This window comes from Schistocerca nitens, chromosome 5, assembly GCF_023898315.1.
Source record: "Schistocerca nitens isolate TAMUIC-IGC-003100 chromosome 5, iqSchNite1.1, whole genome shotgun sequence".
In the NCBI taxonomy this organism is placed as follows: Eukaryota; Metazoa; Arthropoda; class Insecta; order Orthoptera; family Acrididae; genus Schistocerca; species Schistocerca nitens.
In genome coordinates this window covers 421,105,971-421,125,642 of record NC_064618.1, presented here as the reverse complement: position 1 = coordinate 421,125,642, position 19,672 = coordinate 421,105,971, and positions in this window count along the sequence as shown.

The following is a 19,672-nucleotide window of genomic DNA, read 5'->3' as shown; positions in this document are numbered from 1 at the left end:
TATTTTGTGTACCGGGAATGTGAACAATTGTAAAATTAAATTCCTGTAAATAAAGTTTCCATCTGCTTAACCTGTCGTGTGTAAATTTTGCGGAAAGTAAAAACTGGATAGCTCTATGATCTGTGTAAACGGTCGTACGTCTTCCATAAAGAAAATGCATAACTCTCGTAAATGCCCATACAGCACATAATGTTTCAAGTTCTGTGACAGAATAATTGCGTTCAGCAGGTGACAGAATGCTACTTGCAAAGGCGATGTTTTTAAATACTGTATTACCGTCTTCTTCAATTTCCTGAAAAACGTGTACGCCTAAAGCGGTGCTAGAACTGTCGGTGGCAATGGAAAAAATTCTAGTTAGATCTGAGTGTGCTAAAAGTGGTGCATTCAACAAGGCAAGTTTTAGATTGACAAATTCAGACTGTGCTTGGCTATCCCACGACCAAATAGTGTTTTTACCCGTCAATTGGCATAATCTAGGGGTGTCTAAAGCAGAGTAATGAAAAAATTTACGGAAAAAGTTAATTAAACCCAAAAAGCTGCGTAGTTGTTTCTTCGTCGTAGGAACAGTAATGTCACGTAAAGCGTGAAGTTTTTCCGGGTCAGGCGCAATGCCTTCTGCTGAAATTACATGTCCAAGAAATTTTATAGAAGTCTTGCCAAAATGCGATTTGCTAAGATTAACTGTGAGTCCTTGTGCACGAAAAGTTTGCAACAGTTGTTCCAGAATCAGATTGTGTTCAGACCAGTTAGCTTCTGCAATAAGAATATCGTCTACATACGTTGTGATTCTGTCTTTAAGCTCTGTCGGAAGTATACTATTCAAACCGCGAATAAATGCTGCTGAAGAAATAGTTAAACCGAACGGTAATTTACGAAATTGATAACAGTCACAAAAACAGAGAAATGCTGTTTACGTTCTGCAGTTCGAATGGAGCTGAATTTGCCAAAATCCCGATTTCAAAACTAATGTGGAATAAATAACAGTACCATGAAATTTCTGTAGAAGTTCTTCTAGTGTATGTGGGCGATCTGTTTCATTAATAATAATGTCATTGATGTCACGCGAATCAAGTACGAGCCGAAGTGAACCATCCTTTTTCTTAACAATATGGAGCGGGTTTATGTACGGACTAACTGCCGGTTCAATAATTCCTTGGTCAAGCATAACTTGCAATTCTTTCATAACTTGATCTCTGTGAATCTGAGGAATGGGTAATGTTTGGCTTAAAATGTGTCGTGCTGTTTAACTTGAAATTCATACATAAAACCGGACATAGTACCAGGGACGTTGTCAAAAACTGGAGCTTGCTGTAAAAGAGTTTTGCGTAGCTCTGTACGTTCGTCGTCTGTATTTGCACTGCTTTGTTTTACTTTATCAGAAATCATTTGCATAACGTCATAGTCAGCTTCGTCTGGTGTATTATAATTGTGAACATACGTATCTGTGAACAATGTGGAATGACAGTTTATGTTACGTGATGCAGAAATGACCTCTGTCCGATTAATTGTTTGTTCTTCTACAGATAAAGAGTGCTGAAATTCTAATGCCAGTTGTACATTTTCATCCTTCAACAATAAATAGGAATTTTGAAAGTCAATAATTGCGTCATGTTGTACCAGCAAATTCGTACCTAAAATAACGTCTGTTGTCAATAAGGGAACAATCCAAAAATTTGAGTGAAACGTATGACCTGCAATAAAAAATGATAAGTGTGCCTGTAACTTTACATCTACTCCTTTGCCAGATACTGCTCCTTTTACTTTAGTTTTGCCTAATGGTAACGTAGGATAAATATTCTCTTTGTTACATTCGTTGAAGGTTTCTTCATTTATAACTGACATAGGTGATCCAGAACCGATTACTGCTGAAAATTTGGATGATCCAATCTTTACTTCAATTATAGGGTGGGAAATGGTTTTTTGAATAACAGGTTTTTCATGCAAAAGAGTGTCTCGGATGTCGTGAAAAGTAATAACATTTTCGTGAACAAGATTCTGTCTATCTGAAGTATTGCTTACGTTACTGGTGGATGCAACCTGTACTGTATCTAGTCAAATTCTATCTGACGTGCTGTTGTTTGCGGGAGGATGTTGTGGCATTTCAACTATTTGTACTGTTCTGTTATTTCGTCCAGACGCATTAGGTTCGGGATGATACCTACTGTCTGGTTCATTCATGATAATCTGTTGTTGCGGATGATTTTGCTGCTGGTAAGACCGACTGTTATTAAACGTACGCAGAAAATTGTGCTCATTACTTTTACGTCTGTCATGATAGTCATTTCTATACGGCGCTTTGCGATATGAGTTGAAATGGTGTGTTTTCTGTACGTAGTGATTTCCTTGTTGCTGTCTGTTACTATTTGGTGGAGCAGACGCTATACGTATAGGCGGCGAAACATTAAAGCTTGGTTGACCTTGTACATTACATTGTTGGTTAGGTATGCTAACCGGTTGGTTTTGTTGCTGTTGTGGGGAAAAGACTCTATTGTTGCCAAAATGCTTGTGCGATAGCTAAAAATTTTGTACATACTGATGATTACACTTCTGTCTTTCATTAAAATTACGCTGGTAGTTCTGGAGTGTCTAAGGAAAACTGTCACTTTCGAGTAAACTTGTCACATTAGGTTTTCTTTACTGATTTCTAATTCTAGATAGATCGATAGTTGAAGAGCTGTTTTGATAGATATAAAGGATAGTAGAAGAGAAGGCAGCAGTGCAGAAAACTAAAGATGAAATAGCACTATTACGGCTCGGGGCCCTGTGCGCGCTACGGCACATATTCATCGAAGTGTAATGAATCCCCTGAGGTCACTTACGCGCTGCAAATTACTTTTAGTTTCTGCATTACAGGGAATGCCGGTGAAAATTCAAAAGCAAATTGTTGTATCCAGTCCAAAGGGTGAATCTGTGTTCTGTCATTATTAAATACCTTAAATTTCCTAATGGATAGAAAGTGCTTGTAATCAAAATTATCGTCTCTGTATGTCTGAACAAGTTCAGGATTGTATGATAATCTGTTTGTCTGTGACTGTTCGGAATCTAAGTCACGTACTCTCTGTAAATTACCTAAATTATACTGGCTGTGTGAGTGTGAGAAATTTTCGGAATGTGGCGTATGCTGTGCCGTGTTAGAGGCTGAAACATTTTTCATATCTGTCACTTCTTGCTGTAAAGATGACAATTTTCTACGTAATGTACTATTGGACGAACCTATCTCACTGATCGTCTGCTGTAAATTTTGGAATTCGGGTGTTTGATTAAGCGAAACTGGTGACGTATCGCCTGATTTGGTGTCATTATTATTTTCGATAACATCAATACGACTGGCCAATTCATCATATTTTTCAGTCAGTGCTTTTACCTGATCATCGTTTTTACTATCACAAGCATTAATTTGTTTTTGTATTTTACGTGTGGTTTTGTTCAATTTCTTAACGCCTGCTTTGATGGCATCGGGATCCTGTATTAGTTCCAACTTTTCAAGTCTGTTGGTCATTGTCTGAAAGTCTAATGTGTGTGTGTCTGTTTTTGTTTTAAGATCGGAGATTTCATCATGCAACTCGGTGTTCAACTGTCTGATTTCGTCTGATACTGTAGCAATATTGTTGTCTACGTATGTTTTTGCTTTCGTAAACAATTTACGCTTATCTTCCTGTCTCTGTGCAGTAATTGTTTCCATGACTTGTTGCTTTACTTTATTCTGTTCCTGTATAAATTTACTATAACGCGTTTCACTGTTTTGTAGGTGGTGATTAAAACGTTCGTCAATTTGGCTGTTCTGTTGGTCAAATTTCGTGTCTACTTTCGCATCCAGTGTGCGTGAAAGTTCTGCTGACATTAATTTAAACTCGTCGCGTAGCTGTGTTGCGTTTTCAGAACATTGTTTATCGACTGTACTAATTTCGTCTCTAAGTAATCTAGTTGTGGCTGCATATGCATTACTTAATTCTTGTGCCACAGATCTAATTTCTTCACTACTGTTCCTAGCATAAGCCTTAATTTTCTCACGTAATTGTTCTTTAGTATCATGACATTGCGCGGCAATGGCTGTAATCTGTTCACTAAGTTGTTTGAAATTGTTGTCTTGTTTATCATTCGACTGTTTGGAATTGCTATCTAGTTTTTCATTAAGTTGTTTGTTCGATTCATTGAGGTTGTCGTATTTTTCATTCAACTGTTTGGAATTGTTGTCTAGTTTTTCATTAAGTTGTAGCAATGCTGCCATAACTTGATCCATGCCAAAATTAGCGACTCTATTTTCTATGTTGTATGTTGGTGTATCTGCATTTGTCGCGTTTTGTATAACCAATTGTTCTCTGATTCTTGTAAAGGTTTGCCAATCGGACGTGCACTGTTGGTCACTACATCGGAATCAAATAAATCTGACGTATTCTGACTACATTGTTCATCTTCGTGAGAAAAATTTATCTGTTCACAATTCAAATTTTGGAAACCGGGTGTGTCAAACTGGGCTGCGTTCATTGTATCGGAAAGTAACGCGTCATCAATTGTTCAATTTTCTGTGGACATAATTGAATTTGTTTGCTCATCATTAGAATTAAAATGATTACTAGTGGTCGGTACGCACTGATTATCAGTAATTAGAGGATTATCGCTATTACACTGAGTGTCGCAAGTATTATTTGTCAAATTATTCGAGTCGGCTATTTCAATCATTGCACATCGCGATGTACTGTTAACAGTTTTTCGCGGCATTTTTCACAAATCAAAATTAAGCACAAAATGAAACAAAGACGAAGCAAAAATGGAACAAACACAATTACAACAAAGAGCAATAAATTGTCGATGATCTGTGAAAGAAAGAGTGACAAATTAGTAAATACGTTGCGCCAGATGCAAACTACATTTAAGTAAATATGAGCAGATATATGTCTTCTTCTCAGAAATTAACAAATAAAATACGATCCTGGCCGGTTGTCGCCAAGTGTAACATCCCCACAAAACAAAATAAATAATATAAATAATATCCTCATTTAGTGTAACCTAAACTTCTCAACAGTAAAAATTATAATTATGTCGTTCACATTCAGTGTAACATCCCAAGAAAAAAATAAATTCAATAACCTGGTAATAATAACCTCTCAATTAAATTGTCGCTCACTTATAACTTTTCAATAATTGACTGTGAATTTAACCTGGTAAATTTTGGACGTCAGCAATGCTGCGTCATGGCCCTGAAAGATCATTCTGAATAAAAAAAAAGAAAAATTCTTACCTCAATGAAGTCGCCGGATAACGCATATATATCTGCTCTTACAATAAATTTTTCTGGCACAGCCCTGTGCAATGCTGGCCGATAGATTTGTCATTTATGAAAGAAAACAACTGATTTTTCTTTTGCAATAATCGGGATGATTATGAATTGGAGAAACTAGTAAATTCTTTAAACTGAAATGAATGGTTGTTAAAAGTTATTTTTTATGAGAAAGATTATTATTAGGACATTTTTAAAACATTTACATGGGACTTGAGATTACAATACTGCATATGCGCGAGGCTGCTTTTTACCTTATACAATAATGCTCAGGCTCCGGCATCGCTGCACCACGACCGGCCCAGCCAACACGATACACCAGACCAGACTGCTCGCTAGCAACAACTTACTGCTACAGCTACACAGTTCCTACTGCAGTCAACACTGCTCTTTGGTCTGAGACTCTCTTATACCTTGCATATCGCAGGCAGCGCGTGAGCAATACATCGAAATTACATCTGCTCGGGCCTCTTACAATATGTATATGATTTATCTTACTCGTAAATTTAACTGTGTGTCATGTCTTTTTAAAATTGAACTTATTCTAAAGTATCTGTTTGGAGGCCTTCAGCCACGAAGCAAATTTAATTCTTTCAGATGTGTATTTATGAACTAACTGCTAATAAATTCTTATTGTGAAATTAATCCGACCGCAACTCCCTTGGCATTTTCCACAATCCTAATTACCTGTTACCCCTGCGCGATTTAGCGGGTGTTTCACTGAGTAGTTACGAGCATTTAAAGAAGTGGGCGCTAGAAAGCAAGTGCCAGTGTACCGGTACCTCTTTGATATAAAATGCAATTTGAAGCGTGTAACGACTTGCCATCTGGGAATGTGTCTCACTAGATGCGAGCATCTGTAGACTTAAACTACTAATGTACTGAATAATACGTGGACTTCAGCGGTTTATCCGTACGTCAGCTCCAGATGCTTTTCCCCTGCAGTGCATGCATGGGTTTCCTCAAATCAGTTCGTTTTTCTCTTATTATAAGGCTGAGAGCTACAGAGAAACTGATCTCGTAATGATTTCCAACAGCATTAGGAGTAAAAACTAATTATCTGGAAGATAGGGACGAATCTAGCTGTAAAATCAAAGAAAGGCATAGATTGGAATACATCCGGCAGATAAATGAGGACACAGGTTGTAAGTGCTTCTCTGAGACGAAGACACTGGTACAGGAGAGGAATTCGCTGAGAGGCGATCGAACCCGACAGGAGACTGATGGCCCCCTCTCTATAAAAAACTCGTTTACGGTGTTAGGCATTATTTTCCTTACGTAACGAATGAAATTTTCACTCTACAGCAGAGTGTGCGCTGATATAAAACTTCCTGGCCGAACCGAGAATCGAACTCGGGACCTTTGCCTTTCGCGGGCAAGTGTTCTACCAACTGAGCTACCCACGTATTATACATGACCCGCCCTCACACCTTCAATTCTTCCAGTACCTCGTAACCTACATTCCAAACTTCACAGAAACTCTTCTGCGAACCATGCAGAAATAGTACTCCTGGAAGAAAGTGTATTGCGGAGACATGGCTTAGCCACAGTGTGAGGGTTTGTTCCCAGAAGGAAATTTTCACTCTGCAGTTGAGTGTGTGTTGACATGAAACTTCCTAGCAGATTGAAACTGTGTGCCAGACCGAGACCCCAACCCGGGACTTTTGCCTTTCGCGGGCAAGTGCTCTACCAACAGAGCTACCCAAGCACGACTCACGATCCACCCTCACAGCTTCAGTTCTGCCATACTTGGTCTCCTATCTTCCAAATTTCACAGAAGCTAGAGCACTTCCCCGCGAAAGGCAAAGGTCCCGAATTCGAGTCCCGGTCCGGAACACAGGAAGTTTCGATTTCATTACGTTTTCAAGTCAGTAATGGCCTATACTTTCCTGGTCAAGTAGCAAGTATCTCATGTGAAGTTGATAATATAGATATTTTTCCGCGTTGAAGATAGTGCATAATCGAAACCGGCAGTGAATAAATGTATTCTCTCAGATAGCGTAGTGTGTATCATGCATTTCTGCAACTGCATCTTAATAAAATACTTTCACACCATTCTTCGTACTATTTAACAATCAGCGCAACAAATTTCGTATGATCTGAAGTGTTGCGACGTTCCGGTAAAGCGTTTCGTTCCTATCTAGCGCTGTTTTACTACAAAGCCACACTTCAACTGGCTAGAGTGGCGCCGGTTTTTTCTGGTATAAAAGACAATCTCAAGCTACAACCCCTTAGTTAAAATTACTATCACCGGTGTGCCACTTTAAATGCTCAAATGCTGATGAATACTGGACGACAGTATTCTCACAAATCTGAAACAAACCTGAAGAAATGCACTCACTGCAGGCAATTCTATTTCCTTATCATTTATGGCTTTTCCTGCAAATAAATATATGTTTCTTCTGCTGCAACAACTACTTGCGCTTTTAAGATGGTGGTCATAATTCATTTAGTGCGCAACTCAGGCTGTGAACCGATACTTCTCCAATGGAAATGAATTTTCAGTGACTCGATTTCGGAGCAAACGGATGGCATTAATATCTCGTGAATACTTCAGTACGAGTAGCGTAAGACCACTTAAGAAAAGTCCTGGCTTTCTAGCGGTTGGTGGATCTCAAAACATCTTTAGAGTTTTGTCCTGGATTACGACGTTCGCATCCGAAGTCTGCCGCAAGCGGGGGATAAGAGATTTCCTCATCCGCCGCCAGACAAGGGCGCTCAGTTTATCACTCCTTTCGGCGGGCGATGGTCCAGCGGGAGCGATCCCAGAGGAAACTATTCCACTGAAGGGCAGCGGAAACGGTGCTTCCAGAGCGGAGATCAATGGCCGAAGAGAGCCAACCAGGCGTTTACACTGAGTGCTCTTTCAATTATTCAATGACAACGCCGGGTCGCAACATAAAGCAGAATCCGATCACGGATCGTTCAGGCTTCCGGTTCGGCACACTGAAGGCGCACGTCCCACCCATTCCTTTTATCGCCTTCAGGACTTCTCGGGAGAGAGAGCTGATTCTACAGTAGGAATGATTTCGAATACCTCATCAGTTTTACTTGTATTTTCTGCAGCTATGTCTTACAGCTGATTTGGTGCTCTCCTCTAGTTACCATTTGGTAACAACATTTTACTGGTTTGTGGTTATGAGTTTCAAAGCTAAATCAGTCAAGGTAAATCCTAAGCTTGATTTTGACTGGCACTTAAATATTGTGAACTTACGTCATGTAAGATTTTCTCCTTCTCTCTCTCTCTCTCTCTCTCTCTCTCTCTCTCTCTCTCTCCCTCTCTATGAGAATTTTCTAGCTTTAAAAATACTAAAAAGGTTAAAAATTTTATATTAATAGCATTAAATATGTTGATTGGTGCAAAACACATCCAGCATTAAAGGGAGTCCTCTAACATACACCACTGGCCGTTAAAATTGCTACACCTAGAAGGAATGCAGATGATAAACGGTTATTCATTGGACAAATATATTATACTGGAACTGACATGTGATTACATTTTCACGCAATTTGGGTGCACAGATCCTGATAAATCAGTACCCAGAACAACCACCTCTGGCCGTAATAACGGCCGTGTACAGGTACAGCTGCCCATGCAGCTTCAACGCGATACCACAGTTCATCAAGAGTAATGACTGGCGTATTGTGAGGAGCCAGTTGCTCGGCCACCATTGACCAGACGTTTTCAAATGGTGAGAGATCTAGAGAATGTGCTGGCGAGGTTAACAGTCGAACTTTTTCTGTGTCCAGAAAGGCCCGTACAGGACCTGCAGCATGCGGTCGTGCATTATCCTGCTGAAATGTTGGGTTTCGCAGGGATCCAATGAAGGGAAGAGCCACGGGTTGTAACACATCTGAAATGTAACGTGCACTGTTCAAAGTGCCGTCAATGCGAACAAGAAGTGGGCGAGACATGTAACCAATGGCACCCCATACCATCACGCCAGGTGATACGCCAGTATGGCGATGACGAATACACACTTCCAATATGCGTTCACCGCAATGTCGCCAAACACGGATGCGACCATCATGATGCTGTAAACAGAACCTGTATTCATCTGAAAAAAATGACGTTTTGCCATTCGTGCACCCAGGTTCGTCGTTGAGTACACCATCGCAGGCGCTCCTCTCTGTGATGCAGCGTCAAGGGTAACCACAGCCGTGGTCTCCGAGCTGATGGTCCATGCTGCTGCAAACGTCGTCGAACTGTTCGTGCAGATGGTTGTTGTCTTGCAAACGTTCCCATCTGTTGACTCAGGGATCGGGACGTGGCTGCACGATCCGTTACAGCCGTGCGGATAAGATGCCTGTCATCTCGACTGCTAGTGATTCGAGGCCGCTGGGATCCAGCACGGCACTCTGTTTTACCCTCCTGAACCCACCGATTCCATATTCTGCTAACAGTCATTGGATCTCGACCAACGCGAGCAGCAGTGTCGCGATACGATAAACCGCAATCGCTATAGGCTACAATCCGACCTTTATTAAAGTCGGAAACGTGATGGAACGCATTTCTCCTCCTTACACGAGGCATCACAACAACGTTTCACCAGGCAGCGCAGGTCATCTGCTGTTTGTGTATGAGAAATCGGTTGGAAACTTTCCTCATGTCAGCACGTTGTAGGTGTCGCTACTGGCGCCAACTTTGTGTGAATGCTCTGAAAAGCTAATCATTTGCATATCTTCTTCCTGTCGGTTAAATTTCACGTATGTAACACGTCATCTTTGTGGTGCAGCAATTTTAATGGCCAGTAGTGTATTACAATGCTATACTGAAATAATGTACTCGTAAATGTATTTAAAACATAAGTTTTGTCGACAAAACTTTAAAGAGGGTTTCCTAGCTTTACAAACATATTTTATTCGAGAGGAGTCTTAAAATTTTTTTAGGAAATGTGACCTCTTCCCTTTCCATTGGGCGTTCGTAGATGAAGGGCCGTAAGTGCAAAGTCGAACGTAGCGCGACGCTGAGGTCACCTCCACCATCGTATCATATTGCTCACTGCCAAATTTGTTTTATGTACACTCATGATCAGAAAAACACAGCACTTTGAACGACTAGATAGGACGTTCATATACACAGGACATCTATATTAACATGTTCTGCAAAAATGATTGGCACTTCAGTAACTTAGGTTCAGCATGTGTCGCGTGCCTAGTAGGCAAAGGGTCCACCATTGGCCGTGCTGACTTGTTCCTTCGCCAAGGCATCGACGCATATAACGTGCGAGTTGTGTGCTGTGGGATGGCCATCCATGCTGAGTTCACTACGTTGCAAAGATCATCTATGGTGCTTGGCACTGGGTCACAGCGCTGTACCTGTCGTTTTGCCATATTCCACACATTTTAGATTGGTGACAAATCTGGTGATCTGGAAGGCCAGGGCAAAAGGCTGACATTCTGAGACTCCAAGAATGCACGTGTTCGTGCAGTAACATGTAGTCGCGCCAGGGCAATAGGTTGACATCTTGAGACTCCAAGAATGCACGTGTTCGTGCAGTAACAAGTAGTCGCGCCAGGGCAAGAGACTGACTTCCTGAGAACGCACGTGTTCGTGCAGTAACATGTAGTCGCGCACTGTCTGGCTGAAAAATCGCGTCTGGGCTGTTGGTCTGAAATGGTAAGGCTCTGGGTCACAGGATGAAATTTACGTAGGTCACACTGGTCGCAATGCCATTGACACACACCAACTGTGATTTCTGGTTGTTCCCAATACCACCCCCCACCATAAGGCCCTGAGTTGGCGCTGTACGTCGTGTGCGAATGCAGCCTCTGTGATGCCCCTCCCCCTGTCTGTGGCGAATCAGAATGCGGGTATCATTTTCAAACACATACGTCCGAAAACACTATCAAATGCCATTCCTGTCTCAAGTGACTTCGTTACATACATCTCTGCCGTCTAGCGTGTTTCTACACTTTTGTCATAGGTAGGCGGTGAAGTGTCATAATAAATGTCGACCGACTGTCGCCCCTGATACTGTACAATGTAACGCTGTTGCACTGTTGCTCCAGAGCCGAGGAGGATGCAGATCTGTCCTGCAATGAAATTCGGATGAGGTATCGACCTTCTCGGGGGGTGCTCTGGATGGTCCGACTCGACCCATCTCATCGTGTTCTATGGCCTTCCGTGAACGATTCTGCACACACCCGTTCCACTAACGAAACACTTCGTCACACACGAGCAGCAATTTCCTGGCTGACTGCATCCCATTCCTTCATGCCAATATGAGCGCTCTTCCAAACTCACTGATTTGACGGTACGGTTCGAGTACACGTCTGTGAGGCATCCTGTACGTCTGCTCAAGTCACACTGATCCATTAGCTTCGGTTCATAGCGACAACCAGACCAGCAGAAGCATTTTACCGGAAGGTGGTGCTGCGCCGTGATATCTATGTTGATCTTAACCCTGTGGGCCGACATGGTTCAAATGTTAATCATTTCTGCAGAACATACTAATGTACATCTCCTGTGAATATGAATGCCCTAGCTCTGGTCGCTCAAGGGGTTCTGTTTCTTCTGTACATGAGTGTATAGTGTTTTGGATGTTTTACATATTTTTTTAATTACACATTATTTCAGTATTATCTTTTAAAGTTTGTACGTGTAGAGGTAATTTTCAATCGCTAGAGGAGTTTTCCGCCAATCCGATTTAATTTAAAATTGTAATACAAAGCGACAGCATGCAACAATGTTTTTATATGACATTCAAGTGATAATTCCGTTACGCCAATTTACTCTGTCACTACAGGATGTGCTATGTATTATAAATTTTTTATTGTAATTAGATTACAAATTTTATTAGCTTAGCACGCACAGGATTATAATCCTATTCTGATTTATTTTATTGTTCAGCGGATCAGAAGATGGACCACAATGTCCGAAATCTACCAGTTTGAAATTAAAATAGCAGTCTAGACAGAAAATAAGACTATTTTGTTCAAACTGAAACTGAAACCTACATGTGATGTTTACACGGTGTACTGGAACTGTAAGCTACATGTTATAGACACAGAAAAGATGTAATGGTAGCAGTAAACAGTAACTGAAATGGTAAGCTACATGTTATAGATGATATTGAAAATGTAACACACTACTTATGGATATATTATGAAAATGTGATTGTAACATGCTTGTTGTAGATGAATTATGCAAAATGTAACGATAAACATCTATAACATGTTATGAGCTACACATCGCAGTTTTTTTTTTTTTTTTTAATTTTCATGTATACCTAACATGCGGGTTCAGATAAGCAGTTCCATTCTAGCTTCTTCGTTTTCTTCTGAGCTACTGAAGTCATGTTATAAAATTGAACCAAAGTTTCCACAGTCACTGGAACAGGCTTCCTCAGTGTGCTGACTTGTAGCAATGGAAGCAGTCAGCTCACATAAAAACTGCTTCTGGGATGACTTCATGCTGTGGCCACTGTCAGCGGAAGAGCAACATAACGCAAATAATGATAGGTATTTCCTAAAGAGCCTGAATACAGAGGCTATTTCATCACAACTGCGCGCTCTCACACTCCCGTAGCACAAGAAAGCGAAGGTATTGAGAGGCTGTTAGCGGATGATGCTGTTATATATAGAGGAGTTACGACGCCAGAACATTGTAACGAAACGCAGGATGAGATGCAGAGGACCGATGCACGGTACAGGGACCTGTAGTTAGTCCTCAATAAATCGCTTGTATTACATTGTGCGTAATAGAATGGTGTACACTTCGTTGTTAGATTACACAATTTGTAATTAGTTACTGGAAACCATAAAATATCTAGAAGTAGACTTTCATAGTGAGCAGTAGTAGAGCGACAATCTGAAGGAAATTTCAGAAAACTAAATCATAAATTAGCCTTCATTCCTATAGCAACACCAGTAGAGTACATCGTACGTTGGTGTACTGTTTTACAAGCGTCTAATTATAAGCGACTTATTTGGTTTTTCGTGTGTGTTCTTATAGGGTAACTCTGAGATACGTTGAGGAATTGGGTATTTGCAAAGCACAGTCTCACGTTTTAGCAAATGTGTAATTTGGATTCTATCATCTTTAGGATGAACAGGGAATGTGAAAGACGTATTCGGATGCGAGTTGAGTTTGTCACATTTCGCTCATAGCTCCAAGTGGTGCACATTTTGATAACACAGCTTGTGGCTTGGGAGAGAAGGTTGGAGGAGGGGAGTTGGATGTCGAGATCCGAGGGACGTCCAACGCGACCATTGGGTCACCCGATCATTTCTGCCTGCACTGAAGTTGACCCTTACCCATGGCCGAGTGGGAGATCGTTTCAAGCTATGGCAGGCAGTAAAAGAGTTTCCAGGATATCTCCCTGGCTGGGCGGAAAAATAGGCTTTATGTGCTGTCTGGAGGTAGTGGTTCACGTCAGTAGTAAATATGTATATATCTTTGGATTGGAAGAGATTCCCTCTGGTTTCAGGCAGCTATATCAATTAATACTGTATTCTTGTCTGCAGGATGAAGGCAGAGCTCACCATTTTTAGCATCATTCACAAATTGGAGCTCCTAGATCAGAGGATCTGAAGATTTTGCAACCGCGTGGGCTGCAGATTCCTTGACTTGCGCCATAGGCTGGAAAGGTGTCGGTTTCCGCTTAATAGGGGAGGAGGAAGGTCTTCATTATACACAGGAGGTGGCTACACGGGTAGTGGTGGTTGTGTGGCTTAGACTGTGCGGCTTTTCAGGATAACAGATCTTGGGAAAAGTATAAAAGGGGTCTCAGTCTGAAAACGTGCTAGTCAAACACAGGACGAAGCTAGATCAAATAACCATCAGCGTTACACACTTAGTTGTAAATTGTCGAAGCCTGTTGTAAGAACCTGAGATCCAAACTCTAATAGAAAGTACTTAAGCTCAAGTCATTGTAGGTACTGAAACATTGCTAAAGCCAAACATAAATCCAGCCGAAATATTTTCAAGAGACCTAACGGTGCTCAGAATGGATAGCTTAAATACAGTCGGCGGTGGCATGTTTATTACTGTCACCTTGTGGTGAAATTGTAGGAGGTAGTTCCTCTGAATTAACATGGATTGAGGTTGCACTTGACAACAGGAATAAATTAATTGCTGGTTACTTTTACCGGTCTATGGGTCAGATGATACCGTTGCAGAAGGGTTCAAAGAAAACTTCAGTCTCATTTCAAATAGGTGCCGCACTCAAACAGCTGAAGGGCTTATTTCAATAGTGGTACAAGTCCATTTTTGTTCATATTGAGACACAGAGTCCTAAAGTTAAATGAGGCTTGAAAGATCTGCAGTTCAGATACCAGATATATTCAAACATATTGCTTCTTGCTAGAGATGAAACTGCCTTTCTCTTTGTTTGGATCATTAATTTCAGAAGCATTATAGACAGTAAAGTGGAGGTAATGGACTTATGCCACTATTGAAATAAGCCCTTCAATTATAACTGGTGATGACTACACTGTACCCTCGATATGTTAGCAAAATTACTTGTTAAAGTCGGTGGCAGACATGAAACATCGTCCGAAATTGTAGTAAATTCTTTCTCCGAAAATTATTTTGATCAGTCAGTTCAGGAAGCCACTCAAAGTGTAAATGATTTTGATAACATGCTTGACCTCTTAGCAGCAAAGAATCCTGAGAAAATAGAGACATCATAATAGATGTGGAATAGGCGAACACAAGACTGACCATCGTAAGATTCAAATGCACCAAAAATATATTCAAAATAAATTTATCTAACCAGATAAAAATCTGCCTGATGCCTTCCTAAGAGATAGTCTCCATTCCTTCCAAACTATATATGTAAGCGTATACATGCGGTGGCTTGATTTCAAAACCTAGTGTCGACAGCAACTGAGAGATTTATACCAAATAAATTATTAAGAGGCGGAACAGATCCCCCATGCTTCACAAAACACGCCAGAATATTGTTGTAGAGGCAACGAGAAATGCATTCCCATATTTAAAAGAACACAGTCTCTTATATTGCCTACGTTTAAAGTAAGCTCGAAATTTAGTACGGACTTCAATGTGACATGCTTTTAACAGTTTTCAAATAGATTCGTCTCATTTGTAAAGTAGACAAGTGGCAAGCACTATCAATACTTTCACTACGCGGTAGCAACAGTAATGTTACAGATGATACTACCATTGAAGATAAAGTAAATATCGCAGAATTCGAATCAAGAACTCCTGCCAACATGAGTAGATACATTTGGGATAGTGAAACTACTTAAACCAATAAAGGCAAGTCTTCCGGTCTCGATCGTATACCAATAAGGTTCCTTCAGAGTTGATCAACGCTGATACAATTGCTCCATACTTAGAAATCATATACCGGGTGATCAAAAAGTCAGTATAAATTTGAAAACTTAATAAACCACGGAATAATGTAGATAAAGAGGTAAAATTTGACACACATGCTTGGAGTGACATGGGGTTTTATTACAACAAAAAAAAAGCAAAGTTCACAAAATGTCTGACCGATGGCGCTGGACAGCAAAACTGCTACCGTGACGGGTGAGAGGTACGCCGATATGTTACAGAATTGCATCACCCCCAGCCTGGCTGATAAACACCTGCTGGAACGTACGATGTTTGTGCAGGATGGTGCTCGACCCCATATTGCTAGACGTGTGAAACATCTCTTGCGCGCGTCGTTTGGTGATGATCGTGTGCTCAGCCGCCACTTTCGTCATGTTTGGTCTTCCAGGTCCCCAGACCTCAGTCCGTGCGATTATTGGCTTTGGGGTTACCTGAAGTCGCAAGTGCATCGTGATCGACCGACATCTCTAGGGATGCTGAAAGACAACGACGCAAATGCCTCACCATAACTCCGGACATGCTTTACAGTGCTGTTCACAACATTATTCCTCGCCTACGGCTATTGTTGAGGAATGATGGTGGACATATTGAGCATTTCCTGTTAAGAACATCATCTTTGCTTTGTCTTACTTTGTTATGCTAATTATTGCGATTCTGATCAGATGAAGCGCCACCTGTCGGACATTTTTTGAACTTTTGTATTTTTTTGGTTCTAATAAAACCCCATGTCATTCCAAGCATGTGTGTCAATTTGTACCTCTCTATCTACATTATTCCATGATTTATTCAGTTTTCAAATTTATACTGACTTTTTGATCACCCGGTGTAATGACTCACTCCGCGGAAGATCCTTCCCAAAGAACTGGAATGTTACACAGGTCACACCAATGTACAAGAAAGGAAGTCCACTGAATTACAGACAAATATCATTGACATCGATTATCACTGTGATTTTGGAACGTTTACTGTGTCCGAACATTATGAATTACATCGAGGAAAAATATTTATTGACTCATGGCCAGCACTCATTCAGGAATTGTTCATTAGGTTATTAGAGCAACTGAAGGGGATCTCATTTTGACTCCATATTTCTAGAATTCCAGAAGGCTTTTGATATCACTCATCACATGGGATTTTTAATCAAACTGCATGCCTATGGCATAGTGTCACAATTTTGCTACTGTATTAGTGTAATGTTCTTGTCCATCATTTCGTCAATAGCAGTGAGCCACCCACTTCACGTACTCTTTTTTTTTAAAGTAGAGACGAATAAGAAGTAAGTTTCGTTTCATTCATGCTCCGGCCAGTGTGCAGCTGGTCTCAGGGTAGACGTAAGCTTCGCAGTCCATGATGGCATAATCCACACTCTGAGCAGCTCTTCACTTATATGTCCCGGTACGCGACTTGAATACATCATTTGATTATAATTTGTCATTATCTCTCATTAACATCGAATTCGTGAGCTGCCCAGATAAAGATAACCTCTTGTATTTTCTCCACGCAGTCTATAACTTGTGTTTTCTTCATGTAGTCTTCCATATAATTTAGTTCAAAAATATGTGGGAAATCTTATGGGACTTAACTGTTAAGGTCATCAGTCCCTAAGCTTACACACTACTTAACCTAAATTATCCTAAGGTCAAACACACCCATACCCGAGGGAGGACTCGAAGCTCCGCCGGGACCAGCCGCACAGTCCATGACTGCAGCACCTCAGACCGCTCGGCTAATCCCGCGCGGCTACAATTTAGTACCTCCACCACAGTGTTAGAATCGTTTTGTGTGGATTCAATCAAGATTTTTAAAAAACTTTTTTCTCTGTTAACTACATGTGTGTATGTTCAATAAGAAGAACAAAAACATCTATTACACTAAGACTTGAATGAAGTTACAAATTGCTTCAAACAGTCCAACAACTTTTACATGGTTGGGCGACCCACTAATAATAAATACAACATGTTGTACATTTAAGCTTGATGTCCTCACTGTGACTTTGTTACCGTTCTTCACTGCAGCTAAACTAAACGATTCGAGAGGACAACGGTTCAAATTCACGTCTGGGCATCCAGATTTAGGTTTTCCGTGATTCCCTTAAACTGCTCCCCGCAAATGTCGGCATGGTTCCTTTGAAAGGGCACCGCCGATTTCCTCCCCCATCTTGAAACAATCTGAGTTGTGCCTGGCGTCTGATGATCTCGATGTCGACGGCACGTTAAATCCTAATCTTCCTTCCTTCCTTCAAACTCAACGATAATTCTCTTGTTATTCAATGAAGGCAACGAGCATTGCACTCGCTCTTCTTGTCTGCTTGTAGGTCTGTTTACCTAATAAGATTACCCCTAGAATTATCCGTTTCCTGTGTGTTGAGTCATGAGTATTTGAATAAGGATGTTGCTGTATTTAGACATACAGTATTTGTGGCAACGTCTCTGCCCACGCAACCAAGCTTTCGAGGTCACATTTCGTTCTAACGGACGGAAAGTCATCGAGTAAAACAGAAGTGATACCTGGCGTTTCGGCCGAAGTGGCCGTGCGGTTAAAGGCGCTGCAGTCTGGAACCGCAGGACCGCTACGGTCGCAGGTTCGAATCCTGCCTCGGGCATGGTTGTTTGTGATGTCCTTAGGTTGGTTAGGTTTAACTAGTTCTAAGTTCTAGGGGACTAATGACCTCAGCAGTTGAGTCCCATAGTGCTCAGAGCCATTTGAACCATTTTTGAACCTGGCGTTTCTCAAGGAAGTGTTATAGGTCCTCTGCTGTTATTAATCTAGCCTTCTTAGATTATTTGCAGGTAATACTATCGTTTTCCGTCTAGTGAAGTCATCAGAAGATCAAAACAATCGCAGAATGATTTGGACAACATATTTGTATGGGGCGGAAATGTGGAGAATAGATAAATACACGAAGAGAAAGATAAAAGTTTTTGAAAATAAAATCCTGCGAAAAATATTTGGACCCATCTATCAGGTAGGAGAATGGCGAAGGAGAAGGAACAGCGAGCTCAGGGTGCTAAACAATTAACCAGATGTCGTTGCAGAAGCGAAGACAAGAATACTTAGGTGGGCCGGCCACGAATATAGAAGAGAACTGGGATCTATACTGAGAGAAGTCTCAGGGAATAAACCGGAAGGACGAAGACATGTAGGCACGCCGAAAATGAGATGGAGAGACCAGGTTGCCATGCAAGTGTAGAAACTAACATTCACTGAAAGAATTATAAGAAAATATACTCCGCCCGCGAAAGACTCTCCTTGAAAGTATTCATGACCACTGATTATTAGTCTGGGACAAACAAAAATAGATGTACGCATCGTGCACTACAGTTAATACAAAATATTCAATCTATTCATTGTATTATACCACCCGTGATGCTTCCTTTCTCGTCACTACTATCCTCGTATACACACTTGTAAGTAGTCTCTAAGGGCTGCGTACGTGTTATATGTTTAATTCAATTAATAAAACATGCACAGAAATTATTAATCAGACCAGTGTATTGTTTAACAGGTTTGTTTAAGGACCGCGAGAGCGTTACGGACATGGTCAGCAAACTCAGGTGGCAAACATTAGTAGAGACACGTTATGCATGAAGGTGACGTTTACCGTTGAAATTTCTATATGAGAAGAGCAACATAGTATTTCTCGAAGTACGCTTATCTCGTAAAATGAAAATGTCGCTGGAAATGAGAGAAATATGAGCTTTTAGGGAGGCTTACCAACAGCCGTTCTCCGCAAATGTTAATAGCCAGGGAGAAGAACAGGGAAAGGGCACCCAAAACCATGCATCGTTAAGTGGATATGAAGATAAAGCATTCGAATTCAGTCGCTTCTGGCAACACTGATTACTATCGTATTTCGATAACTCAGTTATCGTCCTTATATTGCACATCGCATCAGTCTAATGTCTGGTTACTCGTGGAACTCGGTACAATAATTATATTTTTCGCATTTTGTATTCAACTAGAAACAAGATAACTTTCTTCTTGCAAGGACATTAGGGAAACACGGTGCACCAGTTTTGCTAGGTTCGTCAGGTTCTTTATGCCACAGCAGCAAGTTTTGATTACCAAACACATGCTACTTGGCCCACTAC